This window comes from Phasianus colchicus, chromosome 3, assembly GCF_987193195.1.
Source record: "Phasianus colchicus chromosome 3, bPhaCol1.hap1.1, whole genome shotgun sequence".
Lineage (NCBI taxonomy): Eukaryota > Metazoa > Chordata > Aves > Galliformes > Phasianidae > Phasianus > Phasianus colchicus.
Genome location: NC_143438.1, coordinates 7,133,278 through 7,149,524, shown reverse-complemented (window position 1 = coordinate 7,149,524; position 16,247 = coordinate 7,133,278). Strand labels below are relative to the sequence as shown.

Below are 16,247 nucleotides of genomic sequence, written 5' to 3'. Positions count from 1 at the left end.
CCTGAAAAAAAGAGGGGCTGCGGGAAAAGGGAGGAGCAAGAATAATAGAATGGTTTGGGTTGGAAGGGACCTTAAAGATTATCCTGTGCTGAGAGCATGGTTGCCACCCAGTATATCAGGCTGCCCAGGGCCCCATGCAACCTGGCCTTGAGCACCTTCAGGGATGGGGCATCCACAGCTCCTCTGAGCATCCTGTGCCTGTGCCTTACCAAACTGAATAAAGAATTGCCTCCTACTGTCTAACCTAAACTTCCCCTCTTTCAGTTTAAAGCCATTCGAGAAGACTGTTTCCTTGCATCAGCTGAGATGACTAACACATTTCAGGCATGTCTCCTTTCTGGATAAGTTAACATTGAAACAGTACTTAAATACACAGACTTTTCTATGGTTTCAGCATTTTTCTACTGATCCTTCATAGGAACTTAGACAAAGAGATGACAGTACCATTTGGAAAGTGCTATTGAGGGTATTTCAATCCAGAAAAAAAAAAAGCCCAACAACTGTCAAAGTTGTAATAACTGACAAAGTAACATAGGCCCACAAAATCACAAGCACTACAGAAGGCACAGGAATCACTGATGTTCTTTCTCATTCACTTTCTCTTGTTCTGTCTCCCTGGAAAAATACAGGTGAAGAAAGAAAAAAAGAAGGTAATAAAATCTGTTTCAACAAGCTAAAACATGGTTCACCACACTACAAAGAGCAAACAAATGCAAATCCTTGCCAAAGGATTCTACAGATGCTAAAAGCTGGAGGGAAAACTAGATATATTTTTGGAAGATAAATCCCATGAGGGTCACTAAGACCACAGTAACCACCAACTTCCAGCTAAAGGAAAGGCCAGGAGGAAATATGGGAGTGTTACAGTGAAGTATCACGCACACTTCTCTTCTTACTCCTCGTTGAACACACCACTTGCAGCCTCAACTGGAGAAAGGCCACAGAGATAAAAGGACATTTGCTTGAAGCCTGTATGACCAGTGACATATCCTCATAAATCAGGCACAAGTTGTAGGTTCCCACAGAAAACTTCTATCAGCTTCCAAGTTCAGTTCAGCCTGTCGTTGTAACTCACTTGTAGATGGCCGTGAGACCAGAGAGGAAGGGTAGAAGACAGACTCATTAGCCTGTAGAATATTGAGAATGTGAAGCTCCACCCAAACTGTGCAAGTAGAGAAATCTGCATGCATATGTGCATACTAGGAGACTGCAGAGTAAGGAGCAAGGCACTCTTCTCTCCATAGCAAGAGACTAGAAAGGTTATTACAACCCAAAGATCCAAACCTCTCCAAACAGCCAGACAGTGGGAGCTGTGTAGCTACTTCATACAGCAGATTTTGGGTATTAGGGTTACACACATTTGAAGAGAATGCACTCAACTGTTGGATGGCTTATGTGTAAGAATGAGTATTGCCAGTTCAACACTTATCCTTCTTGCTAAAATTAGAAAAATACAGTTACATGACTTCCATGCAAAATTATCCTAATATATCTATCAGGATATGTTGAAGAAAAGATATCACATGATGACTTAGAGCTTGACTCCAAATGGCCTGAGACAAAATGCTTGTCTGGTCACCTATGGCAAGAGAGACCTTTCCTCATGACAACATTTCAGCTAAAAGCTGAATCTAAGACTTTGTTGATGGAAGAGAAAATCTAAGCAAACTGTGTTTATAATTTTCCATATATGATATACTACAGCACTGGCTTCATAAATCTATTGCAAATATCACTGTCTGCCTTCACTTATAATTGTTCAGGCCTCTGGACTGCAGATCTCAATTCCTGGCGGGCTGCCTCATAGCTTTCTATCAGTGTCTTCTGTATGGTTTTGAAAATACCATTCAACTCTTTTGAAATGGTTGCCAGTTCTCTAACTGAAGTTATATCAAGCAGGAGTCTGGAAAGAGTCTATATTTAGAGCTTGATTACAGTTTAACCCTAGTAAATTTAAAGCAATTTAGTTAGAAAGATATTTACAAACAAGTGCTCATTTCAGTTTTGAGTGGAGATTTAGTTTACCCTGGAGCAAATATGAACTAAAACAAAAGTGGCCATTCTCAGACACAAATGTAAAGCTGATTAGAGTTCAAAAAGTGGCTCTTGTAATGGAGGCATGGCTTTCCTTCAGGCCCTTAGACTACCAAATCATTCCTTATTCATTGTCTTTGATTTCATAAATGCAGTCAAGTAACTACTTCAATTTACAGAAGCACCCAGTGTCTGCAGATGTGTGTTTGTCTGTCCTTCTGGAAAAGTGCAGAAAGTGCAGTCCCTTTGGGCAAAGACAAACACAGCATGAAAGATGCCAAGAGGAGTTCAACAATGAATTTCTGTGTTGGTCAAACTCTGCCCACTTTCCAAGTTAAGCAGAAATCTTGTTGCAATTCATTGTTTAGAACTGACCTCAACCTCCTGCACATCAGGTTTTGCTGTGTCTGAGGGAGCATTGTTTGTTCTCTGAGTATGATCTACTGCACATACGGCTTTAAAATTGGCCTACCACATTTTAAATTCCATGATGTACAAAACATTCGTGTCTTTTCAGGAACACCTGGACTTTATACAGGAATACCTGCTAGAACACTAACCCAAAGTCTGTGTGGCCAGAGCAACCCCTGCCCTGGAGGGGGAATGGCTTATGCCAGCGCAGTTAATTCCACTTAGGGCTGGTACATCATCTTAGCCACGAGTGCTGAAGCACAGGACAGACAAGTGTTTCAACACTCCTGGCTAGGGATCTTGCCCTCAACACACATACTGATGCTTGAACATGGTCTCCTGGCTGTCTATACTCCTGTCCATCTGTTGGGATGGCACCAAGCCAGCTAACAAGGTAGCATGCCAGCTTCACTAGCACAAATGTGCCAAATTAAGATAGGTTGTTTTGAATGCACTGCTTTCAAAAGATTGCAAGTGCTGGGTAGAAATTGTCTCCATTGAAAGAAAAAGATCAAGAAACTTCTGCACAGTCCCAGCTCTCCTATAGTGATTTTAGGTTTAATCTCCCGTTTGTTTTCAACATTCAAGTACCTTCCCAAACATGGAAAACTGAACAAAGATAGTGAATGTCAGAGAATGCCAGGCAAAGCAGGTGGAATTTTAACACTCACTGGTAAGACCATTACATGCCTGCAGGAGGTCCTCTTACTCCCTCAATACATCCCCCTTGTATCTTTAGGAGAACACTTTCCCATTTAAATCTGCACATTTCTACACAGGGTTTTTCTTTTCACTGTCTTCCTTCTAATTGGCTCTATTCCTATATACTTCAAGAACAGTTCTTCCCATAAAACAAAACTATGGCTTTTCAAAATAGCTATTAGCCTCTTAAATAGAATCACAATTCTTGTTGATGGAGCAAGCAGACAGGAAATCCTTCAAATCCAGTAGTACCCAGTTAACTTGAATTCTACCCTGAGCTTGAAAACTACAGAACCAACTCAGGAATCTGTGACATTTTCACATTAATAAAAGCAGAAACATCCCTATAAGCACTAATCTAGAAGTCATCTACCCTGATTCAGTCTTTGAGATCTTTGAGACCAGTAAGTCTGAAGAGTTACAATACATGGGGATTCAGAAGCTGGCTAGCTGACCAGCTGCAGGTGTAGCCCTCCAGAAATACTAGAATTTCTCTCTCAAAAAAAAATTCTTAGTTTAAGCTATGAAGTTGCCACATCATAAGATAGGCCGGACAAAACTACAGTTTGGGGGAAAAAAAAACTTTACATAATAAATACTGTTGAGAGGAAACAGGAAAATGGAAAAGGCAGGAAAGGTCTAAACAAAGCAAACAGAAGTGACATGGATTGTCCCCTCAGCTTAAAATTAAAGCTCCCATAAAGTAGGTGTTGAGAAATGCAGCAGCTACAGATAAACATAGGGAAGGTGTTTTTCTTTTAAGAAGAAAGACAAGACTTCTAGCACACCTCCAAAAGCCTTTCCTTGGGCGTCGTTTCTTTGTGCAGTCTATGCTTAGTTCATTAAGGAGTGTGTCATTAGCACGGCCTGCCTTTCATATCCCAGCACATGTTCTAGCAGCTGGGCAAACAGCACAGGGACAGATAGGGACAAAGAAAAGTTTGTGACACTCAGAATAGTCAAAGGTTCTGTCTGCCTATACTTGTACCAAGTTCCCAGAGTCGCTATTTCAGCAGGATATAACCCATCAGGTCCTACTACTAAGTTGTTCTAGTAGTGGGACCTTTTCATCTCAGGTTCAGCTCAGTTGCTTGACTGCTCAGTTGTTTAGATCCTACTGTTTTTGATTTTGCCCCATTGCTGGACTTGGCTCAGGCAGAGACAACGTTACATACTTCAACACTCCAGAGTCAAAGGACAAGCAATTACTCCTTTCCTTTCTCCCACAGAAATCCTGTCTTATGAAGAGAAATAAAGGAATCAAATCACTTGATCTGGCTTTTAGTAGTTTGTAACAAGTGCCCTAAAGAGGGAGTAAGCCCAGTCATCACATGCAGAAGCACCATTTCTGACATTAGCAGAGTACGTGCTGGTGGAGGAGAATATGAGGTGTGAAGACAAGCAGAGCTGGTAAAGGTTTGTCACAGCAAACACAGCCAGCATGAAGGTAACCATCTGCTGGGTGGTGATTCTGACATGTACAATATTCAGCACATATGAATGAGGAACAGCAAACCTCACCCATACACCAGTCACAATCAATCTGACCCCCTTGAAACTTTCATTTGAATTACTGTTACCTTTTAATAACCTTTCACTGCTTTCTGAAAAGATAACAGGTGTCATTAAAACAGCTGTCACCATGCCAGTCTTCTTTGAAACACTTATTTACTTGGAATTTTCAGGAGAAAAATAAATGAAATCAGTTATTCTGCATCAGAGAGTTTCCAGGGACAGTTAGTTGATTGGCATCTCACACTAGTGGGCAAGTCACTGCAAGACACTTGTAGAAGAGAGCATTTTCCCTGAAGTCTTGATGCTTTAACATCTGACAGGAATTCGTATATACGTATAGATTGATTTTTTTTGATGAACGATACTCTGAAATATCAGAGAGAAAAATGTCAGACATACATTGCATAGCAATCGAGGGCTAATGAAGATCCAGGTATTAAATCAATTAAGAAGTATCAAAAGCTACCTAATCATCAAGGAACAAAATTGGCACCACAATATGTAGTGAGTATGGGAAAGCCTAATTTACTAAACATACCCTGCAGTCACATAATTGCATGTAATTTTACCAGCATAATTAACTAATTTAATTACCACTTCTCAAGTGCATCAATTATTGACATTACAGAGTTTTCAGACAGCAGAATTACTGTGTGGTACATTCAGAGAATGCAAAATGCTTTGTACGCCTATTTTCCAGTCATAGTCAACAACTGAGAGGAAACACAAGCAGTGAAAAGGAAAAAAAAAATACAGGCACATCACACAGAGCACAGCTTAGTGGTTAGGTTTAAAAGATGAACCAGGCAAAACTATGTTTATGTAGGACTACAAGGTCATCAGCAAGAAACCTGGAGAGGCCAAGGAGACTAAAACTAAGCATGGCATTAAAACAAATAACTGCAATTTCCAAATAACTAAGACTATTTTAAATGAAATCTATCCAGGAGGTGACAAGTTCTTTGAGATCTACCAGCCACTCTGACCTCATACCCAAGGGCTTGATAAAGAGTGTGATTCAGAGATACCTGCATCAAACTCCACTGCCCTCACTAAAAAGTCATAAAGGTGTCAGGATTGTTGGCACCAAGCAGAAGCTGAGCCCAAGGAGACTTGCATTATTGTGTGATAAGAAACAGGGATGTGTTTGAGCAAACTCTCAGGATGCACTGGATCCCTCCAAGAAAGGAAAAAAAAAAAAAAGAAAAAAAAAAGTACAAAGGTGAAGTACGAATGCATTCTTATTAATTAAAATGTAGCTCTGCCATGTGGGATCATTACTCAGACTTGAAGAACTACTGATCCCTCGCTTAATGTTTAGACGCTGTATGTAAATCTTTGCATAAAACCATTTTGTTTCAGCAATGAGCTTTTCAAAGTCAAGAGAGATGTCAGCATCTGCTCCCCATGGAGTCTTAAGAGTCAGTGTCAGTAAAAAATGGGCAGCGTCAGTAAAAATTATGCCCTGTGTCAGTAAATTTGTTAACAGGGTGGTTGGAAACCCTGGGAGCTGTGGTGTCATTTTCTTTTCCCATTGCCCTCTTGTACTTGACCTTTGCACAGCTGTTTCACAGTATCTGGAGATGGCTGAACTGCGAAATAGTGATTACAGGAAAGGGGGCATTTTTAATGAGACAATACAACCCAGAACAAGAAGAGGGCATTCTTTCATATGCCAACTGAGATCTTTAAAGTCTTTTTTTGTCTTCCAGATCAAATTAAGAACAACCAACCTCCACTCACTCCCTTTTAAATGTAATGCCTGTATTCAGTTATGCTTTTTATGGTCACAAAAGCTCACTGGATTCCTTATGGCAATTTGTTAAAATAAAACAGAAGTCCAAATAAATCATGAATACCAACATAGAACTTAAAGTCATATAGGCAAAAAAAAAAAAAAAAGTATAAAGTGTATAAAGTGCATCCAATCAGTTGCATCCCTGTCAAGTCTCTGGGTATCACTTGGTACAGGCTCCTTCCTCAGAGACAAATTATACACTACAGAAGAAATTCTAACTTTCCTGAACCTCTCCTGCAGAGCCAAGCTATCCAAGCTATTGCTACTCCACATTTTTAAGTAGTAGAGTACATCCTTCAATGAGTAGCAGTGTAGGCATGGGACTGTGAATCTGTTGGTGACTGGCTCTATGAGGGCCATTTTCTGAACTTGCTCTAGTTCAGGTAACACTAAGCATGTGCTTAGATTAAAGCAAGAGTTTAAGTTGAAAAAATGCTCTCAAGTATGCAGATAAGTGCATCTTTGACTAAAGGTTTATCAGTTGTTCAGACACCTGTCCAGCAGTGTGACTTTAATGAAACTTCCTCCAAAAGCACAAGAGGCTCCCTGACACTTCTTCAAAGGCTCTCTGCAATGGCAGGACATAACCTAGTCCCATCTGGAGTCCTATCTTGAAATCACGAATCTGAAAACCAAGGCAGTAATAAGAACACACATTGCTATTATGCGGAAAATCTCATTTGCCAGGGGCTGACATTCAAAGAAGAGATAGAGAAGTTCTGGAAAAGTACCTTTATTCAAATAAGGGGAGGACCCACGGACATAAATTCCTGCAAAATCCCTCCAAAATTCTAGAGGGCACAACCTCTTTTATTCCCTAGCTCCCAGCTGCATGAGCTGACTCTCCTCCATCCCCTGTTGGCTGAGGTACTCAGAGCTGTTACATCCTTCCCAGTCCACCTCCCAGTCATACATCCTATGCCTGACCATCTCTCTGGCAGCCTTGGTGGAACTTCTTTTTCTAAATTCTAAGTGGCTCTCTCAAACAACCTAGCAAAACTGTTTATAAGGCCGCCTCATGAGTGGCACCTCAGTTTTGTAACGACACAGTCCCCTGTCCTGCCTCTATCACGGGCAGCGGGAGGAGGAGAGGGGCCACAACATTTTCTTGCTAACGGACAAAATGGCTTTTTGTGAGCAAACCTGATGAATTATGCTCTTCATGCTGTTTGCTCTGCAGGCTGCTCTCTGTACACCTGCCACGTGGCTGCTATCAGCAAAAGCAATTCCAGTAATGACATTGATGTGTGAGGGGCCTGCACTTGTAAGACATTGAGCCTAAAACATTATTCATTGCAGTTGTAAGTGGGTGGTGGAACTTAACCAGTCAGCTGATTAAGAGCATATAAATGAACATAAATAGACAGCAAAAAGGCTGGATGAGTCAGTAACAGCAGGAAAGAAAAAACATAAAATACAAAAAGCCTCCTCAGACGCTGTTAGCACTAGCAGGGCTTGCCACACCACTCAGGCTTTCACATATTTTCTTGAGTGACCATAAAACCTTCAGAGAGTTGTGCTATTTCAGATATGAAACGGGAGCTAACAACCTGTGGCGTGTGTGTACCACTGCTGTATGCAAAGCATTTCAAGTTGCTATGTTGTGCACGACTGCATAAAGTACAAAAAGTCATCATCCCACACACAGACACAACCAGGAGTGACAGCACCTGGCACCACCAAGGGTGGTGGGGCCTGACATGCTCTATGTGCAGTCACTGATCTAAGACTCTCAGGATGGGGAAGCTTGGGGTTGATCATAAACGAGGCTGTAACACACTTCTCTCACAGCTTACAGACAGAGCTGCTTAGTCTCCGAATTCACAGCAAACTATGGAGTGAAAGTTGAATCAGACCCAGGTCATTGGATATTCACGTTCATTTGTACTGGAGCATCCTTCCACCAGGGCCTGCTGAGCTACAGACCAGCCAGATGACTTAGAAAGAATAAGATACTTCCTACATCTCTGCTGAATTTTCCTTTCCAAGACCTTCCTGCAAAACTCTTTCTCAGCCTTTCTTCTTAGACTAATTAATTGAGGTGAACCTTGACCACGGCTTTGGCAGAGCTTGGGAGTTCAGTGGCTTCTCTTTAGGGCCTTACTGCTAATGAGAAGGGAGATAATGCTTTGCACTTTGCTAACCCAGTCTTTCTGCTCTGTCATGTTCCAAGCTTTCTAGATGCTTCAGCATCTCTTCAGTGTGGAATGCAGCACTGCAGGTGTGGATGGGAGCAAAGCAAGAAAGGCAGCACAGTACTGTGAAAGGCACATAACCTTACAGCTAACCATCTGTCTCTCCTTGCTGGCATTCTGAAGTATCAGTCTTCACTCGTTGAGGGAAGAATACAGGCTGAATCTCCTCTCTTACTACACAACGGTGAATCAGACTACAAAAAACTACTACTGAAGGGTGGTACATCTGGTTAATCACTCAGTACACAGCTGATTGTTTTACACAGGAATTCTGTTCGTGGGCTCTCATGTGAGTGCTCTCCATTCACTGCACTGATGTAGTCAAGAAAGAGGCACTCCACATACCACTCGTACTGCTAAGGCACAGCGAGCAGCAAGGAAGGTCAGCACTGGGCCTGCCAGTGCCCTTCAACTAACTCAAGGCATTGCAGAGCTCCCAGTAAGATTAGCATTAAATATTAGCTAATTTTGTCAGTTCTGCATTGGGGTGGGTGAGAAGAAAAACAATCATTAATCATAATAACATAGAGGGGGGGAAGGTGTCACGATCTCCCTGAGGCCCTTAAACCTATACTACACATTTTGGCAGATGAGAATAGATAAAGAAAAACTAGCGTTGCTTAGGTGTGACTCCATTGTAAGTTACCTTCACACAGCACAAGAATCAAACCAGTTACCTTTCTACTTGGTGCTCTTCAATGGCCAATTTCAAAAAGATGAAAGCAAGTGGGAGCTAAATTCAGAACTATATGTATATATATACACACACACATATATGATGGAAAGATTACAATGATTGCCTGTTAGATACCCAAAAAGCCACAGGGTAATGATTTAGAAAAAGAATCGCACTGGCTACAAAAATGCAGTCAGGCTGAAAATTGAAGTGAAAGCAGCTGTAATTTTTCAAATGTATATAACAAATGGAAGAATGAGAAAGGTGAAAGCGATAAGTATAAAACAGAAATAAGACACTGCAGAAAATGGAGAAGAGAAGCTAAAATACATAACATACCAATAGCCAACAAGTCTAAAGAACCAGGACAAATATTTTAAAGGTCACTGGGAACAGAAGGATCTTCCACAGTGACAGTAATCTATTACTGGATGAAAGTAGTAGTCTTCTTAGCAAGAACAGCAAAAAGACAGAAACATAAGAAAATGTCGCATGATCTAATGCTACTAAACAAACTGAAAACAAAATCTCAAAATATGTTCTGCCCTCCAAAGAAAGATCACGATCCTTCTACCATCTAGTTTAAATAGAGGAATGAAGAAAGATTTGACTACAGGTTGTAGTAATGTAAATGAGGAGCTAGAATTTAGTAGCAAACTCTTCCTTTCAGAACAGGCAAAGATAGGTGCAAGCCCTTAATGCTGCAAGTAAATAAACCCAAATGAAACAGAGGTTCTAATAAAAAACAAAACAAAACAAACAAACAAACAAACAACAGGTACATATTTTGAGTTTTGCAAGGATCTAACCAGCCAGCTAGTTCACTGTCTTACAAAGATTCAACATACACATTCTGTGCTCTCAGAATGCTGATGGACTAGCATGACCTGAGAAAAGATTACGTTACATATGCACATGCTGATTTATACCAGCAGGAAATTTGGTCCTCTGGGTTTTGGGAAGCGCTGTGTTTTATTCCTATTTTTGTTCCCTTGCAAAGATGAAAGACGAGAAGAATTCAGAACTGGTTCCAAAGGTGCAGGTGCTCTGTACCGTTCTGCTGGGGAGTGGGCAATATTGGCAGGACCTCCTTACCACTGCTACATCAGTAGCACACCTTGGCTCATCAACCAGCGAGACCAGCTGCAGGAGAGACAGTTAGGAAGCTTCCTTTTACGCTAATCCAGACATTTCCTTTCCACTACCAATTAACTACCCACAACACAGAAAAGCTTATCAGCAACATCAAAGAATGCATTCCTCACTAGCACACACGGTAGGGCAGATAATGTCTCTGGCTGCATTAGATTTTCTAATTAAGCGTGTGGGAGTAGGGGAAAGAACAGGGAGAGGGGAGTGGAAATCAAGCAGAGCGCGCTGTGTGTGTTGTTGTTAGCACTCACTACTGCAAACTGAAATACAGGTGCCATTAACAATCTGCTGCCTGCTGAGCTGCTCCACTCTGGGGCCTCACTTCCCAATTGGTCTTTTTTGTCTCTGTCTCATAGAAAGCAATGTATGGAAGACTGCTTCAGTATGGCAAGGTGAAGAAATGGCACATGGATTACAGATTTGCCTTTGATACCTAGCAGTAAAAGATGATAACGAGTCCAGATAATGAAAATCATTGATTTAATAAAAAGAGCACGTTGCTTTGAAAAACAAAAGCCACGTAGAAGCAGCAAATAACTAACAGGTAACAGGTTAAATTACTATTAAAACAGATGAATAAATAATTCACTATAAGAATTTTTTTTTTCTTCCTCAGCAGATTAAAATTCACTTGAAAATATCCAACTGAAATGGGGGAAAATCTCTATCTCAACACCCTGCAAACACAAACAGTTCAACGCTTTCTTTTCAAGCTCCGTTGGTTAATTGAAAGTACTTATACATTTTTTTCTGTTTCCCAAATGAAACAACACACATGCACTTCCAGCACAAATAATTGTGCACGTAGTTTAAAAAATTGGTGCCTTTCCATATTTGTGCCAGCATACTTGACAGCGGGAACATTCGCAGGAAGCAAACACAAAGACGACGTCGCTACAGATGAAGCAAATTAATTTTCAGATTGAACATTCCCGAAAATACTGTCCAACTACAGACAGATCATTATGCTGAGGTATAAACTGTGAAAAATTGACAACAGAAAATAAGCAGCGCTTACTTCACAAGCCTCAAATTGGGTAAATCACCTTAGCTCTTACGGCTACAGTAGCTACATTAATTGCTCAAGGTTTGGATCCTAAGTAAACTTTTCTGCATGGAAGACAAATCTTTGTTTCATTATTAAACCCTAATGCAAACTGATGGGGCCTTTACAAAACAATCTTCTCTTGAAATGTCAGTATCAGCTCAATTGAGTTCAGTTTGAAACTGGCAACACGCATTGTTCTGTTTTAGATATAGGAACCTGTCACATGCTGCTTTTTGCTGTGTTTAAAAAAGAAGTTAATATTTGGCTAATATGTTTATATTTGCATAACATTACTGTCTATGCACTGGAAAAGAAGAAAGAAACAGCTGTGGCAAGTCTAAGCCTTATTCATTAATCTTTCATCATCCTGGGACTTCCAGCGTTGTATTCTCTATTACAGCATCAGCTTTTTATTCAGCAGCGGTACTGGAGAGAAAATTCCCTACAAAACTGCCATTTAGACTTGCCAGATCCACTTGCACTGAACCCTGGGCAACTGAGGCTCCACAAAAATCATCACCCAGCAGAGATGAGCACGAGGCAGGCGGCATTTCAGCCGTACTGGGGCTTGTGGAATCTGCCTACTAGTGGCTGCATGTTTTGCAGGGAACAGGAGGCACCCCAGGTGCAGTATATCCTCCTGGTAGGCAGAAGAAATTTCAGCTTCTCTACATCAATCTGAGGTCTGCTCTAACACTTGGCAAATACCCTGGCCCTTGGAATGCCCAGATCACACCCAGAAACTTACAGATTCCGCAGCTGAGGACTAAATCCTCCTCCAGTTGCAATGGTCTCACCGTTGCCTGATTTTCTTCTCAGCCTCTTTTTGGATGCATGCCCACATTCACAGATGTGCACAGGAGGTAGATGGCACTAGAGCTGCCCTTAAGCACCTCAGCTGTTATTTCGCGCTGCCTCTCAGGTGTTATTAGCAGAAAACAGGCATTGTAGAAACCACAGCAGGATTTTCTTTACACCGTTTTTGTTTTTAATCTTTTCCAATTCGCAGGAAACACAGTCAATAGGTATTTGGGAATCAGAGCTATGCGACTCTCTCCTCCTCATTAGACTCTGTCTATAGGCACATAGTAATCCATCCGCACACGGCTTCTCTGTAGCGTGTCAGTGTTCGCTCCAGAAGTAAAGCCATCACTTGGGCCAGTAATCATAGTTCTGCCCAGCTGAAAAAGTGCCGCTGCACACAGCTTGGCTCTTGCCTCAGCCATCTATTTTGGGCATCCAGGCCATGGGCACTTGACAGGGGAACCACAGCCATGTCCATGCTGCAAACAAACTTCAGCCATTGCCTCAGGGACCATCCATCTTTAAGCAGATCTGGATGGGTCTATGCCTGACCTGTCACTGCTGTAACAACTTATGTATGAGGTAAACACAAAGAAAGCATTTAAATCCTCACACCGTGCTTTAATGCCGCAGAACTGACCGAATAGTGCCAATGATGCTGTTCCTTACTGGCTATCCATCACTATGCAAGCGCATACTGGTACAAATGTAGGCTGGGTATTTTTAAGATTAACATAAACTACTCAGGGCAAGGATTATGCAGTATTTCCTTCTGGAAAATGCCAGTCGAATTTTTGATACTTTCATAACATGCATCATAAATTATTTATGCAAGTATACATGCAAACCACATACACATGTGCTGCAGAGCTCCTAGTTCACCTACGATGCATATCAGTGGAATTTAGCATAAGACTAAACTCCTCAAATGAATAAATGGTCCCCCTTGGGGTTAGCATCCATACTTCTTCATACTGCCTTTCCTTACAGAGATCAGCCTGAAGAGAAACAAAAAGGCACTCTTTACCTATGGCAGTAAATTCAGGCTAGTTTTCACACTAAGAAATGGAAAGAAAAAGGCTGCAATATCTTATCATTCTTCGTGTTAAGTGTGTTACTTATGCTTACCTCATTTGTGTTTAATAGGTTGCTTTCATGCTGCCTCCTTGGAGCTACAGATTCTTGTGTTAAACAAGGAAGCTTCCGACAGCTTTTTCTTTCCTAGGGCGAGATTGCTCAACTAACAATAACTAAGATGCCTTTTGACAAGTGCTGCTAAGAGCCAGTAAAGCGTAGTCAATCTGCATCAGTCTGTCTTGGCACCTTTCTTTCAGTTTCATATCTGAACCCTGGATGCCAAAGTCTCCTGCAATGATTATAGAAAAATATAAAAAGGGAAATGAATGCAAAAGCAGAAATCATATTAATCAGTTGAAGGAAAGTACTTTTCCAACTACAATTGTGGCTGAAATCCATAAATTAGATGACTGGAGTAATAAGACATGTGAAATGGCTTTTAAGTCCACTACCAGCTCCATGCAATAAATTTCAAATGACATCCAGGCTTTTAGTGGAGGAGATGATTTATTGCAGTCTGCAGGAAGAGAGCTTTCATGGATTATCTCTAAAGTGGCAAAACTCTATTCTGAATTTTTTAAAATTAGTGCAGCTCAGTGAATGTTACTGACAAGCAAGTCCAGGAGCACTTAGTACTTTTTGTAAGAAAAAAATATAGACCATACTTTAGAATATCCACAAATTTTGCTAAGGGAACTACATCTTGTCTTTTCATAAACTTGAAAAAAAATAATGATAAGAGAGTAAATGCTTGCTGCTTATGGGTTTTTTTTTACCTAGGCTTCTTGCAGCCAGAAGTATTTCCCTAGTGAACTTCTTTAAGGCAGCATTACTCAGCTTTTGACACTAAAATGTACAACAGTTTGGCAGATAATGCAAGTTTCTCCCCAAACCTATAAGTCTAAATGTACTTTTTCTGCTGTGTTTGTCATTAGAAAAGTGTGCGAAGCACTGACCACAGAAATGCTCTCCATAGACAGCCTGGAGCCTACAGGTATTTCTTCTGAAATAGACCGATTTCCTATTCTCTGGTAGGAGGAATCAGAGAAAATATGTCTCCACTGGTACCAGAGTGCCACAATGTCACAGTCCCTGCATTGTGCCCAACTATCGAAGCATTGCAGTGTCCAGGTTGTGAGTTTGCCCCTGACCCTGGGATGAAGATAGCAGGTAAGAAACCTGGGATGTGGCAGCCTTATGTACCCCCATGTTCAACACAGCAAAAGCAATTTTGTCCAAGGAGAAGATGTTCCACAGGACAGGAGGAAACCTCTTTAAGAAGTATAAGCGTACTTTGTCTTAAACCTGGTATAAACAACATCACATCAGGATCCTAATTCTGATCACTTTACTGTCTAGAGTCAGTATTTATCTTGATCATTCTCAGTACCTGGGACACTCTGAACTTGCATACCAACAGCAGTTAAAACTGTGGTAAGTTCATGTTAAGGAATGAAAATATTATTTATGTAAAATGCATATATCACCTTACACTTTTCTGACACCTTTCATCCAGAATATTTTTAAAGTATTTTATAGACTACATAGATATCTAATTTCACTGGCATTCTGAGCAGAAAGTAAGTGAAGATCTATGTTTTAGGCAATTAATTTATATAGGAAGTATACAGTGGTGTGATTTAGTCTCTAAGGAGGGAATGCAAGAAAATACCAACAGCTCTGCTTTTACACAACTGTTAATAACACTGCTTTTATTAGAGCCTTTCCTACTAAAGTCTAACCAGGAGCCTTTTAAAAGTATGAATTCAGCACTGATCTGGATTAGGAGCAGTATTTCACAATACTGATTCCACAGTACTCCAAGATTTCCCCTGCAAGTCACCTATCCAAAACCTGCTACTAATATTTAGTTTACAGGAAGTTCTGGAAGCAATAAGGGATAAATGCAAATACCTTCCAAAAGGAAACCCATCCTAACTTTAGACATACTCTACACATAAACAATGCTGGAAAAATAAATTATTAATATAAATTATTACCACCCGACACTTTCTGTTTATTTTTTTTTATTATTATTATTATTTTATATTTTTAAAGAGCACCTTCAAATAAGGCAGTCACCTTCGTTTTACAGATAGATAAATTGAGGCACAACCTATCCACCAAAAGGTGTTAACAGGTCAATGACAAAGCCCCAGACAGAACCCAAAGCACCTCCTGATGCGCTTTAAACACTTAGACACAATGTAGATGAGCACTGTTTAAGAAGTCGGTGACAGGGAAAGCTTCTGAATTCAACATAAAAATTTTACATCTTATCCCTTATTATGTTCAAATGAATTTTCTTCCTCATCCTTGGCTTAGGGTACTCAGATACATCCTAAATGCACATCCCACTCTGTACTCCACGTAGCACAAGCCACAGAAATACATTCAAATATTTAAGTAATAGCAACTTCTCTTGGGTCATGAAACACGGACAAAATTTGGAAGAAATCTCTTTTCCTGTCATCCCTTAATAACCACTTAATTTCCCAAATGCTTACTGCCAGAGTTATGAGACACAGTCTATTCAAGATCAGCTACTTTGTCGTAGGCGCACAATATGAGATATTTGCTCTAAGCAAATCTTGTTCCTTGGATGATGTACTCAGTTGAAAATAAAATAAAAAACATCCTTTATAGGTCTTCGTGCTTTAGACATTATGTTAAACTGAGAGAATTCCATAAGAAGACCAAATAAGCTATTATCCACGAACATATAAGCACACTGCCATCGTTCACATATAAGGTTTCCAGGTAATTACAGGCTGGGTATGTAGCATTTTTCAAATTTTGGTCATGTGTATACCTTACGTTTAGGAAATGCTGTGA

The 16,247-nt window shown here is 40.5% G+C and overlaps 1 long non-coding RNA gene across 1 annotated transcript; it reads right to left on the bottom strand.

Annotated features, from left to right (window-relative positions):
• Positions 1-12,533: 12,533 nt before the first annotated feature.
• On the bottom strand, positions 12,534-14,798 carry LOC149918387 (uncharacterized). Its single transcript, XR_016465414.1, has 3 exons — positions 14,369-14,798; positions 13,464-13,701; positions 12,534-13,333 (listed from the first exon to the last, which is right to left on the bottom strand). It is a non-coding gene; the product is annotated as an uncharacterized LOC149918387 (long non-coding RNA).
• Positions 14,799-16,247: the final 1,449 nt, after the last annotated feature.